The 11,879-nt window shown below is 41.7% G+C and overlaps 1 protein-coding gene across 1 annotated transcript in view; it reads right to left on the bottom strand.

Moving 5' to 3' along the window:
• The window catches only part of CD53 (CD53 molecule), a 28,299-nt gene extending 25,359 nt beyond the window's left edge, over positions 1–2,940 (bottom strand). Inside the window, exon 1 of the mRNA XM_006149565.3 lies at positions 2,787–2,940. The gene's annotated coding sequence lies outside the window, so the exon portion shown is untranslated. The remainder of the gene's footprint in view (positions 1–2,786) is intronic.
• Between the last annotated feature and the right edge of the window lie 8,939 nt (positions 2,941–11,879).

Raw genomic sequence — 11,879 nt, 5'->3', positions numbered from 1 at the left:
GGGAAAGAGAACAGGAGCCTGAGGGCCTCTGGGCAATCAGAGGTCAACCAGAGGGCACAAGGAACTAAAGATCAACAGAGGTTGTCCTTTCCAGCTGGTGCCTCTTGTTGATGAACAAAAAGGCGAAGTCACTTAGATGGTGGTAATGGCAGCTGTAAAGGGATGGGACCCTTTGTTTGGATCCTTCCCTGTGGATAAAATAGTATCCAGTCCATTTGTTTAAAAGCTAAATACTCTTTATTTAAGGGACACATTATTTTTTGATGATAATGTGTATGGTTATATCTTTGACTGAACCAATATACAGTGTATTCAGGATGGGAAAATTCATTTGGCATGCCATAATGATACACAGTAATTGAATGTAAAAAATAAATAAATAAAAAGAAACACACACACACACACACACACACACACACACACACAAAACCACTAAATACTCTTAACTGACCCATATAGAAAATGTCACAGGAAATCATGTTTCAGTTCAGCCTTTACTCTCATTCAACCACAATTTCAAAACAGTGTAGATTCTGCTGGGGATTGAGAAAGCAAAACTTCTTTGTTCAGCTAGCAGTTAAGATTCTGTTTTGTACATGGAATATTAGAAAGTTCTTTGGCAGAAAGACTCCACTCATGGAGCTGCATTTCATACCTAAAGATCTTTGTTGTAGCTGAAAGTTGAGTTTTGACCCTTAGAATGCTTTATACTTTCAATGGAAAGAAACTAAGCTTGAAAACATTCTCGTAGAAAGTACACTAAGGAACAAAATTTACCACTTAACTTTAGAAGCTGAACAACATGTGAAGACAATTTTGCACTACATCAGTGTTTGGTTTTGTAAGCAGTTTTACACTGTTAGTGTAAGGAAGTTGTGAAATGAAGCTAACTTTTGGAGATAAAAAATAAAAAGATCTGCTTTTGTTTAGCTCTCTCTTATTTATTTATTTATTTTTTTTTTTGGAGAGGTTTTTTGCTATAGGGCGCATGCACTCTCCAGACAGAGAGAGACAGAGAGTCAGAAAGCGAGAAATCATCCCCCAGGGGATGGCCACGCCACAATCCCTTCTCCTCCATTCTCTTCTCAGGATCTTGGGCACGTACGCACATGTGCCTGGCGTGAGTTTTAAGTCACCAGGTCCAGGACGTGAACTGCAGTCGACTACGTAGGAGTCCAGTGACATAGCCATTATGCTAAACTATTGGTCCCTTAACTCTCTTTTAAAGCATCTGCATACATGTCTGATATCTCTTACTTCTCATGGAAGTTTTTGAAGAGCAGGAATATTTGCTGGACAATATCCCTCTTCTACCTTGTCCATTCTCAATACCTGCCAGTGCTTTCCAAAGCACAGTGCCTGGTCTTAGGAAAGAACTAACACCTGCTTATGAGTGAATTCATTAAAAAGCCTGGTCTTTATTCTTAAATTCAAGCCTCAGTAGCCCGTGAGGTGCTTTGGGAATCTATAACTTTCTGCCCAGTCCCACTCTTCATTCTTAAGTAGATGATATGGTCACAGGGAACTTTCCCCTCTACCCACCAGGGCATAATCAAGTGAGATTCTCACAGGCCTTGGAAGAGAAAAAAACTGATAAAGTTTCCTATGGCAGAAACTATTGGGTCGTCAGAAAGTCGTGACACATTTTCGCATAGAAAAAATGCATCATGACTTTTCTAACAACCAGTACTATGGTGATCACAGAAAGTCAGGATCAAAGCCTGGCTCCACTAATCATTAGTTATGGCACATGAATTGGAAATCATTGCAGTATTAAATTTTGTGGGCTGCCTTTCCCAAGTGCATTTTGTATTATACTAATCAATACTCATGTTTCATACACCAAGGATAAGGTAATTGGGGGAGTCCTGAGGATCACAATGTTCTTCCTGCTCTTTGAAAGTCAACTAACATAGAAAATGGTTATAGATACCAGATACAGTGTGGAAGAGGTTGGGAAAAGGAGGAGAGTCTAAGGAAAGACAATAAGGAGAAAAATAGAGAGGCAAGACATTCATGGGACAAAGAAATGAGTTATTATCTGTTGATGATAACGTGTATAGCATCCCCAACTGGACTGGCGAGAAAGGTATTCATGTTGGAACATTCACTTTACAAGCGAAGTGATGTGATTGAATGTATACAAGAAATTAAAATAAAATAAAATTTTAAAAAAGTCAACAAACTAAGCATCGCTTACAGGTGTCTACATTTCATCTGTTAAAATACAGTTACGGACAGATCCTGGTGTGAATTTTAGCTGACCTTCTATTTTTGTGGCTCTGAAGAGTCACGGTGGAAGTCACTAAGTTTGTTTTAAAAAATTTCTCGAATGAAGATCCACATCTCCTAACTGCCTTTCCTAATGGCTCTGGCTGCAGGTTCTCGCTGCAGTTCAAAATCACAAGACTAGTTTTCTAAAGACCAGAGAACACAGGAAATCTCCCTAACTTCTCACACTGAAAGCTCGGGCATCAGAAATTACCACACACAGTAAGTCAAGTTTTGTAGAAATTTAAGCACTTGAATGCCTAACCCAAAGAAATACCAGATAATAGGAAACGCACTTAAGCAAAAGTATTTCTGGCCTGATCGCCTCGAGGCGTGTTACCAGAATATTGCTGATCTTTTCTACTTCCTGCACTAAATACTTGTGAAACAGAAGTCGTAAGAGATTTTAAAGTACTAGGTTGGTATGTGGAGAGACTCCTAAGAAGATACTTTCCCCCACGCAAATTGGTTCAGAGCTTTGCTCTCAAGTCAGGTTAAAATGCCATTCATCTTACCTTTTTCAGGCTCCGCTTTTCAGTCCTTTAGACAGAATTTGGTGATCTACCTTGAGGTGGTTGAAACAAGGCTGGTAACACGGACGTGAGGGCTATTTGTGTAAAAGGAGAAGTGAAGGGAGAAAAAAATATGATGATCTCGCTGTGACGACAGGAAGCCCAGATGAGCAAGGAGAGGAAGTGAGTCCACCCTCCTCAGCCTCAGAGACTCAGTCCTTCCCCAGTAGCTTTTTAGAAGCTTCCTCCCACAGCTGACCCCAGACTGCTTTCTGAAACAAAGGAAAACTCTTAAGACCAAGTTGGTTCAAGCACTCGTCTGTGAGTACTGGCAGGTGATTTTGGTGATGGTTTTTGTCTAGAAAAGGGCAGTCAGTGTTCCTCAGTCAAGGTGGCACCTAGAATTAAAATTAACTGTGGCTCTGAGAATGAGTACACCTCAGGCTCAGAACCATAGGTAATCTGATCTTTGTGGATATGATAATAAATAAACCTGGCCCACCACTTCAGTGCCCATCTAGGTAGACTGAGGCTGCTATAGAGGAATATAAGAGTCATTTTTTTTCCTTTTTTTTTTTGTGGAGATTTTTGCCTTAGGTTGCATGTGCTCACAAGAGAGAGAGACAGGGACAGTGAGTGGGAAAGTGAGAAATCACCCTCCCCTGGGGGGATGGCCGTGCCATAATCCCTCTCCTCCATTCTTTGCCCAGAATCTTGAGCACGCACCCACACATGCCTGGCATGAGTTTAAAGCCACCAAGTCCAGGACTCAACCACAGTCAGTTATATGGGAGTCCAGCAATGTAACTGCTGTGCCATCTGCTGGCTCCAAGAATCTATATCTATAGATCTCTGTCTATCAATACATATAGATAGATAGATAGATAGATAGATAGATAGATAGATAGATAGATATAGAGATCGATCGATAGAGATTTATATATGTATATTTTTAATAAAGCAATTTTTGCTATAGATGTGTGCACTCACCAAAGACAAAGAGACAGAAAGTGAGAACTCACCCCCCTGGGGGATGGCCATATTGAAATGCTTTCTCCTCCATTCTCCTCTTGGGATTTTGGGCACACACACACACACACACACACACACACACACACGCCCGACATGAGTTTTAAGCTGACGGATCTGGGACTCAAACCGTGGTTGGTTATATGGGAGTCTAGCAATGAAACTATTTGCCATCTGCTGGTACCAAGAATCAATATTTTAAAAAGTATTCTAAGACTGAGACTGAGGATTTCTCAGAAGATACTCTACCCTTCCCCCACACTCCCTCCAGCTGACTTTGGGCAGTCTGTAGGCTCCTGTTTGATTGGGTACTTTCAGACTTCTCTGTCTCAAAAGCAAGATTGTCCTAATGTGGGGCCAGTCCCCAAGACATAACCTAGAGGCCCTGGTAGAAATCATTTGTTTAGTAGAGGGAAGATCAGATTTAGACCCCAAAGATCTGGGTTTCAGTTCCAGGCTTATTTCTGTTAGCTGTGAGTTAATAAGCAAATCTCAGTCTTTCAGACTCAGTTTATTAGTAGTAACAACAATTATAACCCCACTAGTTACTGTTATAGCCTCATTTGTAGATTTAAAAAAAAAAACAAAAAAAAAAAACAGAGTTTTAAAGAAGCTGGATAATTTGTTTAAGATTCATGTTGGATAAATTCACTTCACAAGCTGTAGTGATATATACTGATTGAATGTATAAAATAAAGTAAGAAAAGAAAAAAATAAATAAAAGTGGATTTATGGGAGAAGGGAAAAAAAGAACTTTTCAGTCTTTAATATCCTCTAAGCAGAGAATATAATGTGCAGATATTCCCAAACTTTTTTTTTTTTTTTTTTTTGGAGAGGTTTTTTCGCTATAGGGCGCGTGCGCTCGCCAGACAGACAGAGAGAGACATAGAGACAGAAAGCGAGAAATCACCCCCCAGGGGGGATGGTCACGCCGCAATCCCCTCTCCTCCATTCTCCTCTCGGGATCTTGGGCACGTACGCACATGTGCCCGGCGTGAGTTTTAAGCCACCGGGTCCGGGACGCGAACCGCGGTTGACTACGTGGGAGTCCAGCGACATAGCCATTACGCTAACTGCTGGTTCCCGATATTCCCAAACTTTTGACAATGGAACAATTTTTGTGCATGTGTGCTCACGTGTGTGTGTGGTGTGTGTGTTTTCTTAGGGAGCAATTTTTAGCATCACTATGCTTTAGGAAACGCTGTTGTAAACTCTCCTCCCCTCACTCGATGCTGATGCCACATGAACGGGCCCCTGAAGTGGTCGCGCTAAAAAGCTTCTTGCTGGACTCAGGTTTTCTCACTCAATCCCATGACTTCAATGACTAATCTGTGTTCAAAAAATTCACAGATCTATGAGGGGCCTTCAAAAAGTTTTTGGAAAATGCACATTTAAAGCCAAACTATGAATAGATTTCTATTTTTTTTTTTTTGCATCAAAATAAACTCATACTTGAATTTCATTTTTCCACAGCTATGTACAACCTAGTCTCCAGTTTGAGCTCCACACTCATATACCTAGAAATCTCTCAGGCAGCTCAAATCCAGTATCCAAATTCAGTCTAGTAAACTCGGCATACCGGCATACCTGCACTCAAGTGTCCTCCTCCCCAGTGTCTAAGATCTCAGAGAAAAGCCTATCAGCTGCCTGAGTCAGAAAGCCAACACCCTCATAAGCTACTCTGTCTCCCATACCACCCCTATTGTCAACCACTAAATCCTGTAAATTATACCTTTGCCTAAACATTTCTAAAATCGGGTCACTTTGCTCCAGCCTCAGACATTACACTAGTTCTAATTTCTCACCTGGGTTACAGGATCCCAGCCTTCTTCAAGAACAGTCTGGATGTTTCCTGACTCTGTCCACCAGGAGAGTCTTCCAAAGTACAAATTTCATCAGCTACTTCCCAGCTTAAAACTCTCAGCTGGCCACTCCTTCCCCATCCCCACCCCCAGCCTTCCCCCACACTGGATAGCACTGGAGATGGAATTCCTTTGAATTGCTTGAACGAATCAGTCGCTCTCATATCCTCTCGCTTCATTATCTGACTCATTCCTATTCATCCTTCACACCTCAGTTCCTCCGGAAAGCCCTCCAAACTGAACCATGCAATAGTTGCATGTTCCTATTGCCCACGTGCAACCCTCAAACTCCCAACATTCACTGATCTTTTTTTAAGTTTATTTTTATTTATGATAGAGAGCAGTACACACATGAGAGAGAGAGAGAGACAGAGAGACTCTCAATAGGGTTTCATCTTCCCTTCCCATAGTCCTCCAGTTCATTAGGAGCTTAGGCATACGTTCACATGCCCAGCATATTTTTAGGCCAGCCAGAAGATCTGAACCCACATGTGGCTTCTAGAACTGCAGTTCTGTTTGCTACTGACTATGCCACTAGGATGGGATTCATTGTTTTTAATTATTTACTTTCCCCCATTAGACCCAAAGCTCTGTAAGTTCTGTGTTTCTCTGTGTATCTTGCATTATCTTATGTAATATATGGCATAGAATAAGTGCTCTATAAATATTTGAATAGATGCAGGTAATGTGAGGCCCAAGAGTTAGGGAAACCCAAAATTTGGGATGGAAAGAGGAATAAAGAGTTAAAGAAAGTTAGTATCCATGAAGGAAGAAGTAGTTGTTAAAAAGGGGAATCTTAGGAATTTCAAGATAAATCAAAACAAAAGTTGACCATACAAAAAGAAAGAAGATAAACAAGATAACTTTTTTTTTTTTAAATTTGCCAGCGGGTACATGTGCTGGCTAGAGAGAGATACAGAGAGAGAATAGAAAGCAACCCACCCACCCCCCACCATGGGGAATGATCACATTATAATCCCTTCTCCATATCGCCTGCTTTTTAAGATTATAGGCATGCAAGCATATGTGCCTGATGTGTTTTTTAAACTGCCAGTCTGGAACTTGAACTACACATTCAGCCATGTGGGATTCAGCTCACATAAAAACTAGGCCATGGACTTATCTAAATAACCTTTTTTGTTTGTTTGTTTAGGTGTGTGCCGTAGGGCACATGTGCTTGCTGAGGGGAAAGAGAAATAGAGACAAAGACAGTGATAGAGAAAGTGAGAAATTACCCCCCCAAGGATGCCACAATTCCTTCTCCTCCATTTTCCTCCAGGATATTGGGCATGCATGCACACAGGTGTGGCATGTTTCAAGTCACCAGGTCTGGGACTCGAACCATAGTCAGTCATGTTGTAGTAAGGCAATGTAATTAAATTAGAAAAAAGACTTAGACTCATGGTTTGTTCTTCTCAATGCATGATGTGTTTATCAATCCTCATAGGAGATAATGAAACCTGAGAGTTTCAGAGACTTGAATTTGGCCAAAGAATAGAAATTGTTGCTACTTTGTTATCAGCAATTTTACCAGCTAAAACACATCCCACATAGACTAGGCTTCATCTGGTAATATGATTGGGTCTCTAGTTAGGTCCTTCCTTTTTTAAAGCCATCTAAGTGAGTGAGATTACCTGTCTTTATTACTGAAAAATAATCAGGATTGAAATACAAGAACACAGTTGGTGCCTCCATTTATTTTGCAACTGATTCAAATAAGTAAGGCTATTAGAGTTTAGGAGCATCAGTGGCTTGTGAGATTTACAAGACTGAAAACTTCAAGTAGGAGATTAAAGCTAACTAAATTCCGTTTACAGATTCTAAGCTTAAAGGTTTGAAGAGAATATAATTTCACTTTTTTTTTCCCTTTTCCAATTTGCTATAGGGCACATATGCTCACCAGAAAGAGACAGACAGAGAGAGGTAAAGTGAGAAAGTACCCTCCCAAGGACTATGGCCATACCACAATCCCGTCTCCTCCATTCTCTTCTCAGGATTTTGATCATGAATGGGCACATGCCCAGCAGGTACCATTAACTGCAGAGTCTGAGACTTGAATTATGCAGCCAGCCACGTGGGGTCCAGCCTTCTCAACCACCATGTCACTGGCTAGCCCAGAACATTTGCATTTAAAATTTTTTTATACAAATTGATTGCTATTATAAGTTGTATCTTAGCAATGAACATAAAAATACATGCTTAAGGGACCAGCAGTGGACGTAATGGCTATGTCGCTGGACTCCCATGTAGTCAACCACACGATTCAAGTCCTAGACTTGGTGGCTTAAACACACTGAGCGCGTGTGTGTGCGTGCCCAATATCCTGAGAGGAGAATGGAGGAGAAGGGATTGTAGCGTGGCCATCCTCCCTGGGGAATGATTTCTCACTTTCTATCTCTCTGTCTCTCTCTGTCTTTCTGGCAAGTGCATGTGCCCTATAGCAAAAACCTCTCCAAAATAAAAAAATGCTTAAAAATTCAGGAACCAGCAGTTAGCGTAATGGCTATGTCGCTGGACTCCCACGTCGTCGACCATGGTTTGTGTCCTGGACCCGGTGGCTTAAACTCATGCCAGGCGCGTGTGCGTCTGTGCCCAAGATCCCAAGAGGAGAATGGAGGAGAAGGGATCGTGGCATGGCCATCCCCCTTGGGGGGTGATTTCTCGCTTTCTGTCTCTCTCTCTCTCTCTCTGTCTGTCTGGCGAGCGCATACACCCTATAGCAAAAACCTCTCCAAAAAAAAAAAAAAAGAAAGTCATTTATCATCTTTTATTCTTTGTTCATCTGTACCAAAGGGATACTTTCTTTTAAAAAAAAATTTAACTTTATTTATTTATTGTAATTTGGCCAGAGAGGGACAGAGTGAGAGAGACAAAGTGAGAAAGCAAGCCACCAGGTCCAAGACTTGAACCACAGTCAGCCATGTGAGAGTCTAGCGCCCTTAACCACCACGCTACCTGCTGGCTCCCCAAAATGGATACTTTCAAATTATAGCCAAATGAGGACGAAATGAGGAACTGTGTGGCAATGTGTTGTAAAGTTTAAAATATAATACGAGCGTTATTATTCTCAGAATATTCCTCAGAAGACACCTAGTCAGTTTTTTCTGACTTTTCAGATCTGGAGCCTGAGACCTAAAATGGTTAGAAGACTAGCCCTAGGTCTCTCAGCTACATAGGGAATAAGCAGGTAGCACAAGCCTTGTCTCACAGTCAGTGGTGAGGGGGCAAATGAACTCCAGGAGGATGGACAAGAAGCTGCCTCCCTGTGCTACAGACTCTTTTTTTTTAAAAAAAAGATTGTTTTACTTTATTTATTTATTTATTTATTTTCATTTGACCAGAGGGGATGAAGGGAGAGAGAGAGAGACAGAGAGAGAGAGAGAGAAATTGAGAAAGCAAGCCACTAGACTAGGTCTGGGATTCAAACCACAGTTGTCCATGTGGGAGTTCAGTGCCCTTAACCACCATGCCACCTGCCGGCCCCACTATAGACTCTTGAAAGTTGTGACTCTCTTATTCAGGTCTTATCTTCTTTGAGCTCAAATGGGTGTAAATGGTGAGATTGGATGACACTGCAACAGACTAGACAGTCTTTCTTGCCCTCCTGCCTGACCTCAGTGAGACAGCAGAGGCTACGGTACTCTCACCTGGCCCCAATCCAGCCTTGACCATACATTTATATCCCCTCCCATCCATCACCAAAGGACTGCAGTTCTGGGACAAGAATGGATAAGCTACAGATCATCACAGAGTGCTTTGTTTCTTCTTTCTTTGGGATATTTTTTCCATAGGGCACTTGTGCTTGCTGGAGAGACACAGAGAGACAGAGAGACAGAAAGCAAGAAATCACAACCTGGGTGTATGGTCATGGCTTAATCCCTTCTCCTCCATTCTCCTCTCTGGATTTGGGTCATTCACACACACGTGCCCGGCACTAGTTTCAAGCTGCCAGGTCAGGGACTCAAACTGCAATTAACCACATGGGAGTCTAGCGCCTTACCCACTAAGCCACCTGCTGGCCCCCATAGAACATTCTTTTTCTTCTCCTTAGAAAGACTATGACTGTCTATGGATGATGAGTGGCTCCTTCTACAATCCAACCCACATCTGGGCCTCAAGAAATATGAATATGGTCATGCTAACTGGGGTTATCTAGTACTGCATAGAGAAGGGCATCCTAGAAATCTCAAACCAAGTGTTACTTTGAGGCTCAACTTGTAGTAGAAAAGTCAGTTACTAAGATTCAGAAAGTTTAAAACATACAGTGCTGGTAGCAGTGACATACAAAATCATCTACAGAAGCTGACCTGCATCTTAGAAACTGCAGCCTTCTCCAAATATTCTCTCCTTACTTTCCATTCAGCCAGGGCATACCAACTGTTCTTTATAGGGCATACATTAAACCAAACATAACCTCTGTGCATTTTTACACTCATTCCAAAAGGGACGTAAGGAAGTTAGAATAAAAGGACTAGTAAAAAAATTATTGTGTGCATGTATATATAGCAGAAGTCTTTATTCAAATGAAGTTTTAAGAAGAAGAGCAATAAATAAAATAACAAAAGCAGAACTGCTCAGTGAGCTCAGGCGTGGGACTCAAAGACTGTTCACTTTCTTTCCTCTTTCAATGACTTCTTACCCCGCTTTGTCCAGTTCTAAAAATAGAAAACCACTTCCAGGACTAGTTCTATAGTCTGGTTGTTGGAGCAGGATTCCACATGGCCAACTGTGGTTTGAATCCTGACCTTAAAGGTTTGAAAAAACATTCCTGGCATGTGTGTGTGTGTGTCCAAAATCCTGACAGGATGGAGAAATGAGAAGGTATTGTGGCATGACCTTTCCCCATGGGGGAAGGCGGTGTTTTGTCCCTCTCTGTCTCTCTCTGGTGAATGCCCATGCTCTTTGGTAATTAAAGAAAAAAAAAAAAAAAGACAAGCAAGAAAAAAGAAGAAAGGAAGAGAGAAAGAAAGAAAATAAACCACAGGTCCAGGTGGTCTGACTTCTGGGTTTCTTGCAAGTGTTGAGATTTATTTTCACTTGTGGGACCAGAGATGTAGCTCCTTTGATCCTAAAGCCCTCACTGAATTGGACAGATACTCCCAGATTTCTTGTTCCATTCTCATGCCTCAGTGAAAATAGGAAGCAAGTTCTATACCCAACATCTCTTTTTTCCTATTTGGGTTGCTGAGGATCACAGGTTCCTACAGAAGGAATCAGAACCAACAGGTTTGCTGGCCGCAGAATCCTGAGGCTTTGTTACCAGATCCAAGGCAGTGACCTTGTAGAGAGCTCTGAGCTCGAGGGGGATGCTTTTGATTGCATGTGTTGTGATATACTATACTCTCCCTCTACTACATAAAACAACATTGTGACCCTAGAAAAAGTTGTGATCTATACAAAAAGAGTTTCTCATATGCCCCTGGGCAAGAAGAGAAGCCACTGAGAAGGTAGCCAGTGTGGTATGGAGAGAGAGGCCTGGGTTCAGAAACAGAAATGTTGGATTCTAGCCTCTGTTCTATAGTTTTCTGGGGAAAGTGCACCCAGTTCCCTAGATCACTTCCCTGTCTGTGAAAGAATAAAGACTAGGTAATCCATATACTTCTCTGGGCCTTAAAAATTCTGAGCACTTATCGCTTTATAATATGAAAAAATGAATTGCTTCTAATTTTGACTAGGATTTGGTATGGAAGGTGAAACCTAGAAGAGTTGTAAGAGCCAACTGAGTTCTTCCTGTGGGCCATGCGGTGCACTGTGCATGTTCTCACTATTGGCAATGTGAGAGTGGCATGACATTTCCTCCTCTGCAGATATGAAAGGCTAAGGTTAACCATGTAAGTTAGTTAGGCAACTTACCTAAAGCAGAGTTTGAACTCAAAGTTTGCCCATGATGCAAAAAACCACTTTCTTATCCAGCCATCCAGCTTCCTCCAAGCTATCTAACATTGACACCTGCTGCAGATAAGCCACCCACAAAGTATTAAAGGCTGACAACTTTTACTTTCACTGGGAGTACCCTCAGAGGATCTCAATAATATTCTAGTTTTAGGTTAGCTCCATGGTTCAGAGGTAATGCCCTATTCAAGAGAAACCAGATCCCACGTGGTAACTGCAGGTCAAATCTCCAGCCTGGTCAGCCTAAAACACACTGGGCAGGTGCATGGGTACCCAGGATCCAGTAGGCTGGAGGACTGGAGAAATGGGATTG

The sequence above is a fragment of the Tupaia chinensis genome, unplaced genomic scaffold, assembly GCF_000334495.1.
Source record: "Tupaia chinensis unplaced genomic scaffold, TupChi_1.0 Scaffold000270_2, whole genome shotgun sequence".
NCBI lineage: Eukaryota > Metazoa > Chordata > Mammalia > Scandentia > Tupaiidae > Tupaia > Tupaia belangeri.
Note: the sequence above shows the minus strand (reverse complement) of the source record. Positions and strands in the feature narration are given on the sequence as shown.